Below are 12,131 nucleotides of genomic sequence, written 5' to 3'. Positions count from 1 at the left end.
ACATTGTGACCTACATGTGGATTTCTTTTGCAGTTTTTGATTCTTGTGTGAGACTCAAGCCTTCCTTTGTTGAGTTTAGGTTTGCTTTTTTTTGGTAAACTTATGTGCCTTTGTGGTTTACTTGTTGGGCATGCAAAGCTGGTTGGTTTAGGCTTCAGGTTCTCTCTTTTGATTTTATAATGGAGTGGCCAAATTGCTTTTGTCTTCAAGAGTTCCCACAGAGGCCCAAGTGAGATGAGGCTCAGATGCTCTCAGGCTTTCTCCTAAGATCTGGATCCCTCCAGGAAAGATGCTGCTGGCAGGAATTTGGGGACTGGGATGGCTTGGGAATAGGGCCCAGGAAAGATGCTTATCTCAGGAAGCTGGTGGCTTTGCCTCCCAGGGATGCAAAGGGAGGCTGGGTCAGGAAGAGGCCCTGAGGGCTCCTGGGGACTACTGGGAGGAACTGGGTTGGTCTAGATGCAAAGGATCAGGAAACAGTGGGGATTCTGGGCCCAGAGGTCAGCCCAGGTGTCTCCAGTTCTAAGACAAGAAATGGACCAGTGCCCAGGCTAGGAGGGTAGCTAGAATGGTGAATGAAGCTGGGGGAGTCAAGGCACAGCTGTTTTTGGGACCCACCCAGGAAAGGTGTTGGCACCAGGAAGCTGATGGCTGAGCAGCCCAGGGAAGCAAAGGTAGGTGGGGATGAGACCAGGCCCAGACGGCTCCTGGGGACTACTGGGAGTAACTGGGTTGGTCTGGATGCAAAGGATCAAGAAGCAGTGGTGCCTTTGGGCTGAGAGGTTAACCCTGTGTCTGGGGTGCCAAGACAAGAAATGGGCCAGTACCCAGGCTAGGAGGAGAGACACGGCAGGGGAGCTGGGAGGGTGAAAGTGGCTGAGGGAGTCAAGGCGTGGTGGGTACTGCTGGACTTACCCAGGAAAGGTGCTGGCACCAGGACGCCAGAGGCTGTGCAGCCCAGGGAACCAAAGGGAGGTGAGGGCAGGACCAGGCAGTTCATTCATTCCAAGGGAGAACCAGGCCACTCAGACCATTTTCCTTGTATATAGTCTTGGTTACAAATTGCATTGGTTCAGCCCCCTTGTATACAGTTTTGCACTGGCAGACAGGGACAGAGCAAAATCTTCCTGGCTAAGACTCAATCCCAATCTAGAAACTGAGGCTCACCAAGACTCCACTCATCTTCCAGGGAGATTCAGGTAAGTCTCCACTGTGACTGCTTCCCTCTACCACTCCACCTTGGCCAGAGGCTCCCTCCCTACCAGAGAGCTCATCACCATCCGTATCTCCCCCAAGGCCAGAGAATTATGTTCTCTACATACTTTTACAGCAATCCCATTTATATCAAAACCAATTCCCACAGACAGTTGTACAGAGTATAGGAGCAAGCTTCCATTAAAAAAATAGGAATCATGATGGACAAGGTGGTGTGCACTTACAATTCCAGCACCTGTGTGGTGGAGGCAGGAAGATCAGGAGTTCTAAACCAGCCTAGGCTAGGAAGTGAGACCTTATCTGAAAAATAATTATTATTAGTTTTTACATTTTTATTTATTTTTATTTTATGTGTATGCGTGTATTGCCTGCATGTAGGTAAGTACACCCATGTTGTGCAATGCTTGCGGAGGTCAGAAGGGCCTGTCAGATCACCTGGGACTGGAGTTACAGACAATTGTTAGCTGCCATGTGGGTGCTGGGATTCGAACCCGGGTCTTCTGCAAGAACACCCAGTGTTCTTAACCACTGACCCATCTCTCCAGCCCCTGAAAAATAATTATATAAAAATATTTATGCAGTTAAAATCCCCAAATACAGAGAAATGTTTGACTTTATCTCCATCATTTAAAGATGCCCAATTTGAACACTCAAGATTTATTCTTCCTACATATTTTTCCACAAAATTAGATCAAACTATAAGAACTGTTTTTCAGACTTGCTCCCTTGTTTCCCACTGAGTCCAGATGGCTGCACTTGTGTCTTCAGTTCTTTCAATTGCCTCTAAGGCCACTCCAGAGCTGCCTCCCCCATCATCTAGTGTCTCCTAGGGAGAACTTGCAAACAACATCAAAAGAAAGACTGGCGTCCTGTTGAAGGCTGTGGGAGACAATACAAAGAATAAATGACTGTTGAGTGCCCAGTCATAAATGGAACATCAGAACGGCTGTGTAATACCCCCTACCTCCAAGGAACATCATGGAAGTGGGTGTGGGCAGAATGTAGGCACAAGAGGATGGGGAGCTGGAAATGCTGTCTTTTGGACATGACATGATCATTGCACTAATGAACTTAATGCAGTTATACAGTAAGTTACTGCAGAAGATCTGCAGGAGGATCAAGCCAGTAAGATCAGTCAATATTCCATATTCCATCAGGCAGCACTACTGGACTTGGGTTACAAAATCAAAAAAGGGAGAGGACGTGAAGGTGGGAAGGGGAACTTGGGCTAGATATGATCAAGATGTGTACATGTATAAAATTATCGAAGAATAAAAAGTATTATTTAAAAAACATAAGAGTCTGGAGAGATGGCTCAGCCATTAAGAGCACTGGCTGCTCTTGCAGAGGACCCATGTTCGGTTCCTAGCACCCACATGGCGGCTAACAATTGTCCGTAACTCCAGTTCTAAAGGATCCAACACCCTCTTCTGACCTCTGTGGGCATTTCACAACATGGGTGCACTTACACACATGCAGGTAATAGACTCATACACATAACAAACAAAAATAATAAATAAAATATTAAAAGAAGAAAGTTGGGAAGAGAAAAGGACTAATGGAAGTGGGAGGCTAGAGAGGGCAGGTGAGGGGATGAACATGATCAAAATACATTATATACATGTATGAAATGTCATAATGAAATATGTTCTTACATGTAATTAATGTATGCTAATAAAAATATTAAATTTTCCCCTTAAACTTGTAGTGGTAGAAGAGCTGCTATTTACATAAATCGGGAGTACTCTATTTTGGCAGTGACTGTAAGCTGATCTTCCACCACTGTCTTGGGCAAGACTCAGGCATGAGAATGAACTGAAGAACAAAACCAACTTGAAATGACCCTTGCTCAGAATACACAATTCCAAAAGGTTTTGATGCTTTTGACAAGAGACTTACTGGATATTGACTAGTCAGCATGTCTCCTACCATGGCTCGTGTTTATGCATGAGAAAGCATCCATAGTGTGATTTGTGGGGCTGGATAGATGGCTCAGTGGTTAAGAGCACTGACTGCTCTTGCAGAGGACCTGGGTTCAATTCCCAGCACCCACATGGCGGCTACGAATCATCATTAACTCCAGTTCCACGAGAATCCGAAACCCTCTTCTGACCTCTGTGGCATTGCATGACACGGGTGCACTCACATAAATGTAGGCAATATACTCATACACAGAAAATAAAAATAATAAATAAAATACTTTGAAAAGTGTGATTTGTGTTTGCGATGGTTACTTTGTCAACCTGACACAACCTTGAATTACCTGGGAAGAGAGTCTCAGTGAGGGCTTGTCTAGATCAAGGTGGCCTGTGGGAATGTCTGTGGAGGATTTTGTCTTGATTCCCTCAATCAGTGTGGGAAGACCCAGCCTGAAAGTGGGCAGCACTGTCATTTTGGCCCTGGACTGTATAGGAGTAGAGAAGCTAGCTGATTACCAGTATCCATGCATTCGTTCTTTCTCTGCTCTTGACTAGGTGAGACTAGCTGCTTTAGGTTCCTGCTGCCCTGATTTCACTGCTGTGTTAAACTGTGACCTGGAACTCTGAGATGAAATAAGCCCTTTCTCCCCTAAGTTGCTTCTTGTCAGAGTATTTCATCACAGCAACAAAAGTGGGATGGACACTGTTAATACAAATCAGCATAGAGGTTGACATCAGAGGCTGCTCATTGCTCCTGCACATTACTGTTGTTTCAGGTCTGCCCGGGAATTAGACAGGGGACCAAACTATGTCAGCTTCTTATTACGGATGTCTGAAATAGTTTACTTGTAGAATTGGCACTCTATTGATTTTGTTCATGGTAAAATTTGAAGGGTTTTTTTTTTGAGACTTCTTTTTTGTTTTGCTTTGCTTTTTATTTATTCTGGAAACCTCTGTTTGAGAGATGGTAATTTTACATTTTATCTACTGTATTAGCTTATAAAAATGAGTTGTTTTGGTCTGTTATCTAAATATCTTACATAGGCCAGCCAACTCCCAAAAGTTGTTCTTTAACCTTTACACATATGCCAGACCCCACCACCACCAATCTCTCTCTTTTTCTTTCTTTCTTTCTTTCTTTCTTTCTTTCTTTCTTTCTCTCTCTCACAATTTAATTTAAAAATGAGTTTGTATTGTAGCATTCTTTTTTTAAAATTTTAAAATTATTTTTATTTACTTGTTAGCTTATTAAATCAAAGGTTAACTATAAAAAAGAACTCTTTTCGCCACATTTATCAAGACTTACTTATTGATTTTTTTGACATCACTTCAGATAGTTATAAAGCATTTGCCCATATTCTGCCCCATAATTTTTTAAACAGTCCCTTATTGGCTTGTAATAAGTCACTTTAGTTAGTATAAATAATGATTTAAGTGAATATCCTCATTAGTGCATCTTCGTATATCTTCCAAGATCCCCTGAAATGCTCATTCTCTTCCATTCATATTTAATCCGGATTCCCTTAATTATATTAAAAAGTGGCTGTAGTCAAGAAATTGATCTTCCTTTCTCAACAACACATTTCTTTTTGCTTAGTTAGGTCTTCTTGGATAATTTTTCCCAAAATTATGTTTTTCCTACCTTAAAGCCCTGTGTATTTCTTGTTAGAATCTTTATTAGGTACTTTTTCTTTTTTCATTATAATCATAAAAACTAAAATTATCCTTCTGTTTATTTTTGGTGTAAAAATAAAACTAAGCTGGGTGTGGTGGCATGCACCTTTAATACCAGCACTTGGGAGGCAGAGGCAGGTGGATCTCTGTGAGTTCGAGGCCAGCCTGGTCTACAGAGCGAGTTCCAGGCAGCTGGAGCTACAGGGAGACCCTGTCTCAAAAAGACCAAAAAAATTTTTTTTTATTTTATTATTTTTATTTTATGTGTATGAGTGTATGCTAACATATCTTCCTTTTACATTGCCTACTTTATTTTCTTTTGAAAAAAAATTTTAATTGAATTCTTGTGTATTTCATACAGAACATCTAAATCAGTCTTAATCATCTTTATATCCCCTTCCCCACTGGCACCCTCCCATAGGCCCCCACTGGAATTAATACATTCTGTCATTTGCATTAAGGCCTATTGTATCAAGTTGGTGCCCCTGGATGTCCCTCAGTGCAAGTCCATCTACTGAGATCTAGCCAACCTATCTAGAGTCTCTCACTTTAGGGAGATCAGCTCTTCCTTACCCAGAAGTAACTAGCTGGGAATATTTCTTCAGCTAAGATTGGGGTACTTTACTATATTTTCTTAATAATTTGAATGAATATGTACATTATTTGGTGTTTCCCATATCACTGACTTTCATATTTTAAAATTATTATACCTTTTTCCTTTATTTTTCTTGTCATTGTCTACAGAAAGTACACAAACTAAACAGCACAGTACTGAATGATAATTGGACGAAGGAAGGAATCAAGAAGGAAATTTTAAAAATTCCAGAATTGTATTGATGAAGACACTGCATGACATGAGTGAGGGAGAGAGAGAAATCAAACTTAGACTAAGCTGGAAACTCCCTGCCACTGGATGGGTGGCTTTCATTGTGCCAAAAGGCAATATGCAGATGACTGGGGGAGAGTAGTCCCCTATAATTCTCCTCAGTGAAGAACCCCACATGTTACACTACTAATATACCAAACTAAATGTTCCTTGGTACAATAGTGAAGCATCTAGTGTATGTACAACCAGCAAATTTTCTATTGGATATAATGACCAATCCTAGGGGTGGAACACATGTCTGGTACTGTAGACCAGGCCAACACCCTGTGGTAGGGGAGAATATAGGCCCTAGTGGAAAGTCACTGAAATTTCTTTGTTAGATGGATGTGATGGACCTGCTAAAGTACCAATCAAGCATTTGTGTTTACACCCATAGGTTAAGTTATAGCAGTTACCATTTAGATGTTCTTACTTCTTGCTGTGTGTTTTTGTAGTAGATGGAATCCCACTGAACCTGGCCAACAGCCCATGGAAAACAGATGATGCACAGACCTGAAAGTTCAGTGCCTTACCACAACAGGAGGAAGATCACCCACACCTACCACCCACTCCAAGGCTCAGGGACTTTTGTGGAAGAGGTTGGCAGAAAGAATGTAAGAGCCGGAGGAAGGGGTGGAGTTAATTGGAAATGTCCTCCGACCACTATGCTGGCAAGCTACAGTCACACCTCCTTCCCACTCTCATCAAGGAGTTGAGGGAAGAGTCAGTTACCCCTCACCCAATCAGTCAACCTTAGCTACTTGTGTGGGGAGGGGCAAAGGATATCGGGAGGTCACAGGATCTCCCTGTGGACTTTATGGTGCAGCTGTAAATGTGGGGCACCCGCTCTTCTGTAAATAAACCCTTACCCTATGCTCTCTTAAAAAATAATCATAGTAAAATATTTTTTTTTAGTTTCTAGAATTGAATTAAAGAACAAGTAATTAGAAAAAAGAAAATGAAAACATCTTACACCAAAATCTATGGGACACAATGAAGGCAGTTCTACGAGGAAGGTTTATAGCACTAAGTGTCAACATCGAGAGAGAGAGAGAGAGAGAGAGAGATAGAGAGAGAGAGAGAATCTTAATAATGATGTACTTGGAGGCCTTGGAAAAACAAGAACAAACAATACTCACAGAAAAGTAGATAGGAAGAAATATAAAAATCAGGACTGAGGGGCTGGAGAGATGGCTCAGCTGATAAGAGCATTGGCTTTTCTTGCAGAGGACTGAGGATTGATTTCCAGTACCCACATGACAGCTAACAACTGTTGTTAACTCCAATTCCAGGGGCTCTGATGCCCTCTTCTGGCTTCTGTAGGCATTGCATGCATGGGTGTAATGTATGCAGGCAAAACACTGATACTCATCAAATAAAAAATAAATTAATAAAATAAAAAATAAGGACCAAAATTAATAAAATAGAAATAAAAAATTACAAAGAATCAACAAAAATGAAGAATTCTGGTTTTTTTTTTGTTGTTTTTTGAGACAGGCTCTCTCACTATGTAGCCCTGGCAGGCCTGGAACTTGTCCTGCAGACCAGGATGGCTTCGAAACTCAGAGATTTTCCTTACTCTGCCACCAGAGTGCTAGGATTGAAGGCATGCACCACCCTGCCTGGCAAGAGTTGGTTTTTTAAAAAGATTAATGAGATTGACAAACATTTTGCCAAGTTAATCATAAGAAAAAGAAGGGCTAAATGAATTAAATTAGAGATGAGAAGAAAGACATTACAGCAGACACTGAGGAATTTCAGAGAGGCAAAAGGGCATAGCTTAAAATTTATATTCCACTAAACTGGAAAATCTAAAAGAATGGATAAATTTCTAGTTGCATATGACCTACCAAAGTTAAATCAAAATAAAGCAAATAATTTAAGCAGACCCATAAAACTATGAGATAGAAGCAGTAATGAAAAGTCTTCCAAACTAGTGCTAGGCATGATGGCATATGCCTTTAATCCCAGCACTTAGGAGGCAGAGGCAGGCAGATTTCTGTGAGATCCAGGCTAGCCTGGTCTACCTAGTGAGTTTCAGGCCAGTTGTGGCTGCAGAGAGACCCTGTCTCAAAAATAAAACAAAACAAAAAAGAACAAACAAACAAGAGCACCCAAATAAAAAAGTTCAGGGCTTGGTAGATTCAATACAGAATTCTACCAGACCTTCAAAGAAGAACTAACACTGTGCTCTTCAAATTATTCCATAAAATAGGAAAGGAAGGCATATTTACAAATTCTTTTTACAAAGTCAGTCTTATTATCCTAATACTCAAATCAGAGAAAGACCCAACAAGAAAAAAATTATAGGCCAATCCCCATAGTGAATACAGACACAAAGGTTCTCAATAAAATATTTGCAAAATTGGGACTGGAGCAATGGCTCAGTGATTAAGAACACTGACTGCTCTTGCAGAGTACCTGGGTTCGATTTCCAGCACCCACATGGCGGCTAACAACTGTCCATAAATTCCAGGGGATTTGATACCTTCTTCTGATCTCTGCAGGCATTAGACATGGGTGCACGTACACACGTGCAAGCAATACACTCATACACATAAATAAGTGAAAAAGAAAATAAAAAAATATTTGCAAACCAATCTAAAAAGCACACTGAAAAGAGCATTCATTACAATTAGGTCCGCTTCATCCAAACCTACATCCTTAGATGTTAGAGAAATGGAAATTCAAACTACTTCACGATTTCATCTTACCCCAGTCAGAATGACTAAGATAAAACAAAAGCAAATGACAACAAATGCTGGTTGAGGAGCAAGGGGACACTTACTATTGGTGTGAGTAGAGAAGGATGCAGTCACTATGGAAATCAGTTTGGAGGGTCCTCAAAAAACTAAAAATAGGGGTTGAGGAGTTGGCTCAGGGGTTAAGAGGACTGGTTGCTCTTACAGAGGACCTGAGTTCAGTTCCCAGCACTCACAGGGCAGCTAACAACCATCTGTAACTCTGGTTCCAGGGTACCTGGCACCTTCTTCTGGCCTCTGCAGACATTGCATACATGGGTGCACTTACATACATGCAGGCAAAACACTCATACACATTAAATACAATTTTAAAAAGCTAGAACTAGATCTACCATATGATCTGGCTATACCACTATGAAACATATATCCAAAGGACAGCATATTTTACTACAGAAATACTTGCTTACTCTTGTTCATGGCTGCTCTATTCACATTAATCAGGAAATGGAAACAACCTAGATGTTCATCAACTGATGAATGGATAATAAAATTGCTGTATGTTTGCACAATGGAATAATATTCAGTTGTCAAGCAGTGGTGTCAGTCTGCACAAGAGCAACGCAAACTCAAGCAGACAAAAACCCAAAGTAGGACAGGGGGAATGGACAGTAGGCCCCAACCTCAGCTTAGGAATTATTGGCAACTGATTACTGCTGGGTGAGGGAGAGTTGATCTTCTTTAAGGGAGAGACTCTAAATGGGCTGACTAGACTGCAGTTGATAAACTTGCAGTGAGGGACCACTAGGCACACTAATGTGACTCAATAGGCCTTAGACAGAATGCTTAAAATCCAGTAGGGGAGTATGGGGGATGTGGATGGGTGAGGGGTTAATAAAGATGATTAAGATGTTCTGTACAAAATGCACAAAATTCAATAAAAGTATGCATTAAAGATACAATTGTTGAGAAAAATGACATTTTCAGGTAAACGAGTGGAGCTGGGTAAGGTGAACCAACCCAGACAGACAAGTGCTATATGTTCTCTCTCATATGTGGATGCTAACTTTGAATCTTCAGATATGAATGTTTAAATCTAGTACCCACAGAAGTCAGGAAACTGGAGGGGCCATGGAGGGAGAGGCTTTCAAGGGAAGTGAGGTATAATCAGTACGAAGGGAGAGCAATGGAACAAGAAGGGCTTAGTGGGATGGGGCATAAGAGGGTAGGGTAGAGGAGTATGGGGAAGGGTAACTAACACTGAAGAATTTTGGAAAAGCCATACGTCTTTTTTTTTTTTTTTTTTTTTTTTTTTTTAACTAGCACAGAAGCTTCCTAAAATATATACATATATAAAAAGAGTTTAAATGGAGTTACCCTATAGTCAGTGCTGACCTGTACGCTTCATCTCTTCTGGCTAGCTTTCATTGTACTGGAAGGTGCTATGCACACTACTGGGAAGAAAAATCAATAGTCTTACCCGGCTGTGAACCCTGTGTTCTATAATAATGACCAGTCTGGAAAGATATGCCCACCAGTGTAATCATGGCACAAATGTTATGGGATTACCCAACCACTTTCTGATTGGTTATAAGTCCCACTCCACGAGACAGAAATTATGCCTGGCATTGTTAATGAGGCCAAGACCCATGACTAGGTAGGTCATAGGCCTAAGGAGAGAACCTACTACTATAAAGGGACATAGTATTAAATCAATCCTGAAGGACTTATTATACCCACATATTAGTGAATCTCTCAACCTTCATCATAGAAGCCTCTTTTTGTTGTATATCATAATTAACACAGAGACCCACAACTGGTCAATGTGCAGAGAATGAGGCAATGGAGTGCCCATAGTATGCATATTAAATAGATCAACAGTCGTAGGCATGTTGTCCCTAAATGGGACATCTATATCACACCCCCCTCTTCCCAAGGCTGAGGGATTATCACAAATAAGGGATGGAAAGACTTTAAGAGCCTGAGTTAGTAGTAGACAGCTACAGTGACACAATAGGGCAGTTGTGTTCACCAACTTACAATGGCTGTAACTGCATACACAAGACCTGGGCAACATCAAGTCAGTCAAAGTTCCAGCATGGACAGGCAAAGTAGTCATAAAGACTCACCCCCAGCTGAGGAGCTATTGGCAATTGATGGCTGCTGGGAGAGGAAGTCAGTTTTCTTCAGGGAATATGGCCTCTGAGAAGCTATCTATTCTCCAGCAGATGGCTCTACAGCCACGCACATACAGGCGGCACTATGTGGACTCAGTGGGTTTAGAAAAAGATGACATTAAATCAGAAGGGAAAAGTAGTGGGTGGGATAAGGGAGGAAATGGAGAGGGGAATTTGATAAAAGTCACTACATGTATCTATGACATGTAGTGGGGATTTGATAAAAGTCACTACATGTATCTATGACATTCTCAAAGAATAAAATATTTTGAATCTATAGTTGGTTGAGTCTGAATTTGCAGAACTGTCCAGAAAGGAAGACTGACTGAACCTATAGAAGACTATTTATAGAAGCATTGTGTATAACAAAAAAAGACTGGGACTGGCCTATCAATGCCCATCAACTACAGAATATATTTATAAAAGCATAGTATGCATGTTAAATAGATCAACAATCGTAGGCATCAACATAAATGGATCTAAACATGCTCAGACATGATTTCTGGGCAGCACACCCAGGAGCTTCCTGGGGCCAGCTTCTTTCCTGGGTAAGTACGGCTGTATCCACTGTGCCTTGACTCCCCCAGCCTCGTTCACCCTCCAAGCTCCCCCACCCCATCTCTTCTCCTAGCATGGGCACTGGCCCATTTCTTCTCTTGGCACCCTAGACCTCTGGACTGCCCTCTTGGCTCAGGCTCCCCACTGCTTCCTGATCCTTTGCACCCAGACCAACCCAAATCCTCTCTCTAGTCCTCAGGAACTGGGACCTGTTCCCTCCCTCACATCACCTTTGCATTTCTGGGCAGCACAGCCACCAGCTTCCTGGAGCCACTGTCTTTTCTGGGTAAGTTTGGCTGTGTGCCTACTGAACCTTGACTCCCCCAGCCTGGTTCACCCTCCCAGCTCCCCCCACCCTGTGACTCTTCCTAGTGTGGGCACTGGCCCATTTCTTCTCTTGGCACCCCAGACCTCTGGACTGCCCTCTTGGCCTAGATCCCCACTGCTTCCTGACCCTTTGCACCCAGACCAACCCAGTTCCTAGGTCTAGTCCCTAGGAGCCCTTGGGGCCTGTCCCCACCCCCTTGCCTTTGCATGCCTGAGACAGGCCCTGGCCCCAGACTAGCCCAACCCCCAACTTCCTCAGGCCAGCATCTTTCCTGGAGGGATCCAGACCTTCGGAGAAAGCCTGAGAGCATCTGATGCTCATCTGACTTGGGCCTCTGTGGGAACTCCTGAGTAGCAGGATGAGAGCCATTTGGCCCCTCTAATATAAAATCAAAGGAGAGAACCTGAGGCCTAGACCAATCAGCTCTTCATGCCCAACAAATAAACCACAAAGGCACATAACGTTTACAAAAAGAAGCATACCTAAATTCAACAAAGGAAAGCTTGAGTCTTGTACAAGAATCAGAAACTATAAAAGAAATCCGCATGTCAAAGTCACAATGAAAAAATAATAACATGAAAAACCCAAATAATATATCTCCACCAAGTACCAACAGTCCTGTAGAGGAATACAATGAGAACCCCCTAGAGATAGCACAAGACATGGACTTCAAAATAATAAAATAACATGATAAAA

This window comes from Nannospalax galili, unplaced genomic scaffold (genome assembly GCF_000622305.1).
Source record: "Nannospalax galili isolate Female #2095 unplaced genomic scaffold, S.galili_v1.0 scaffold309, whole genome shotgun sequence".
NCBI lineage: Eukaryota > Metazoa > Chordata > Mammalia > Rodentia > Spalacidae > Nannospalax > Nannospalax galili.
The sequence above is the reverse complement of the archived record's forward strand: the minus strand, read 5'-3'. Positions refer to the sequence as shown.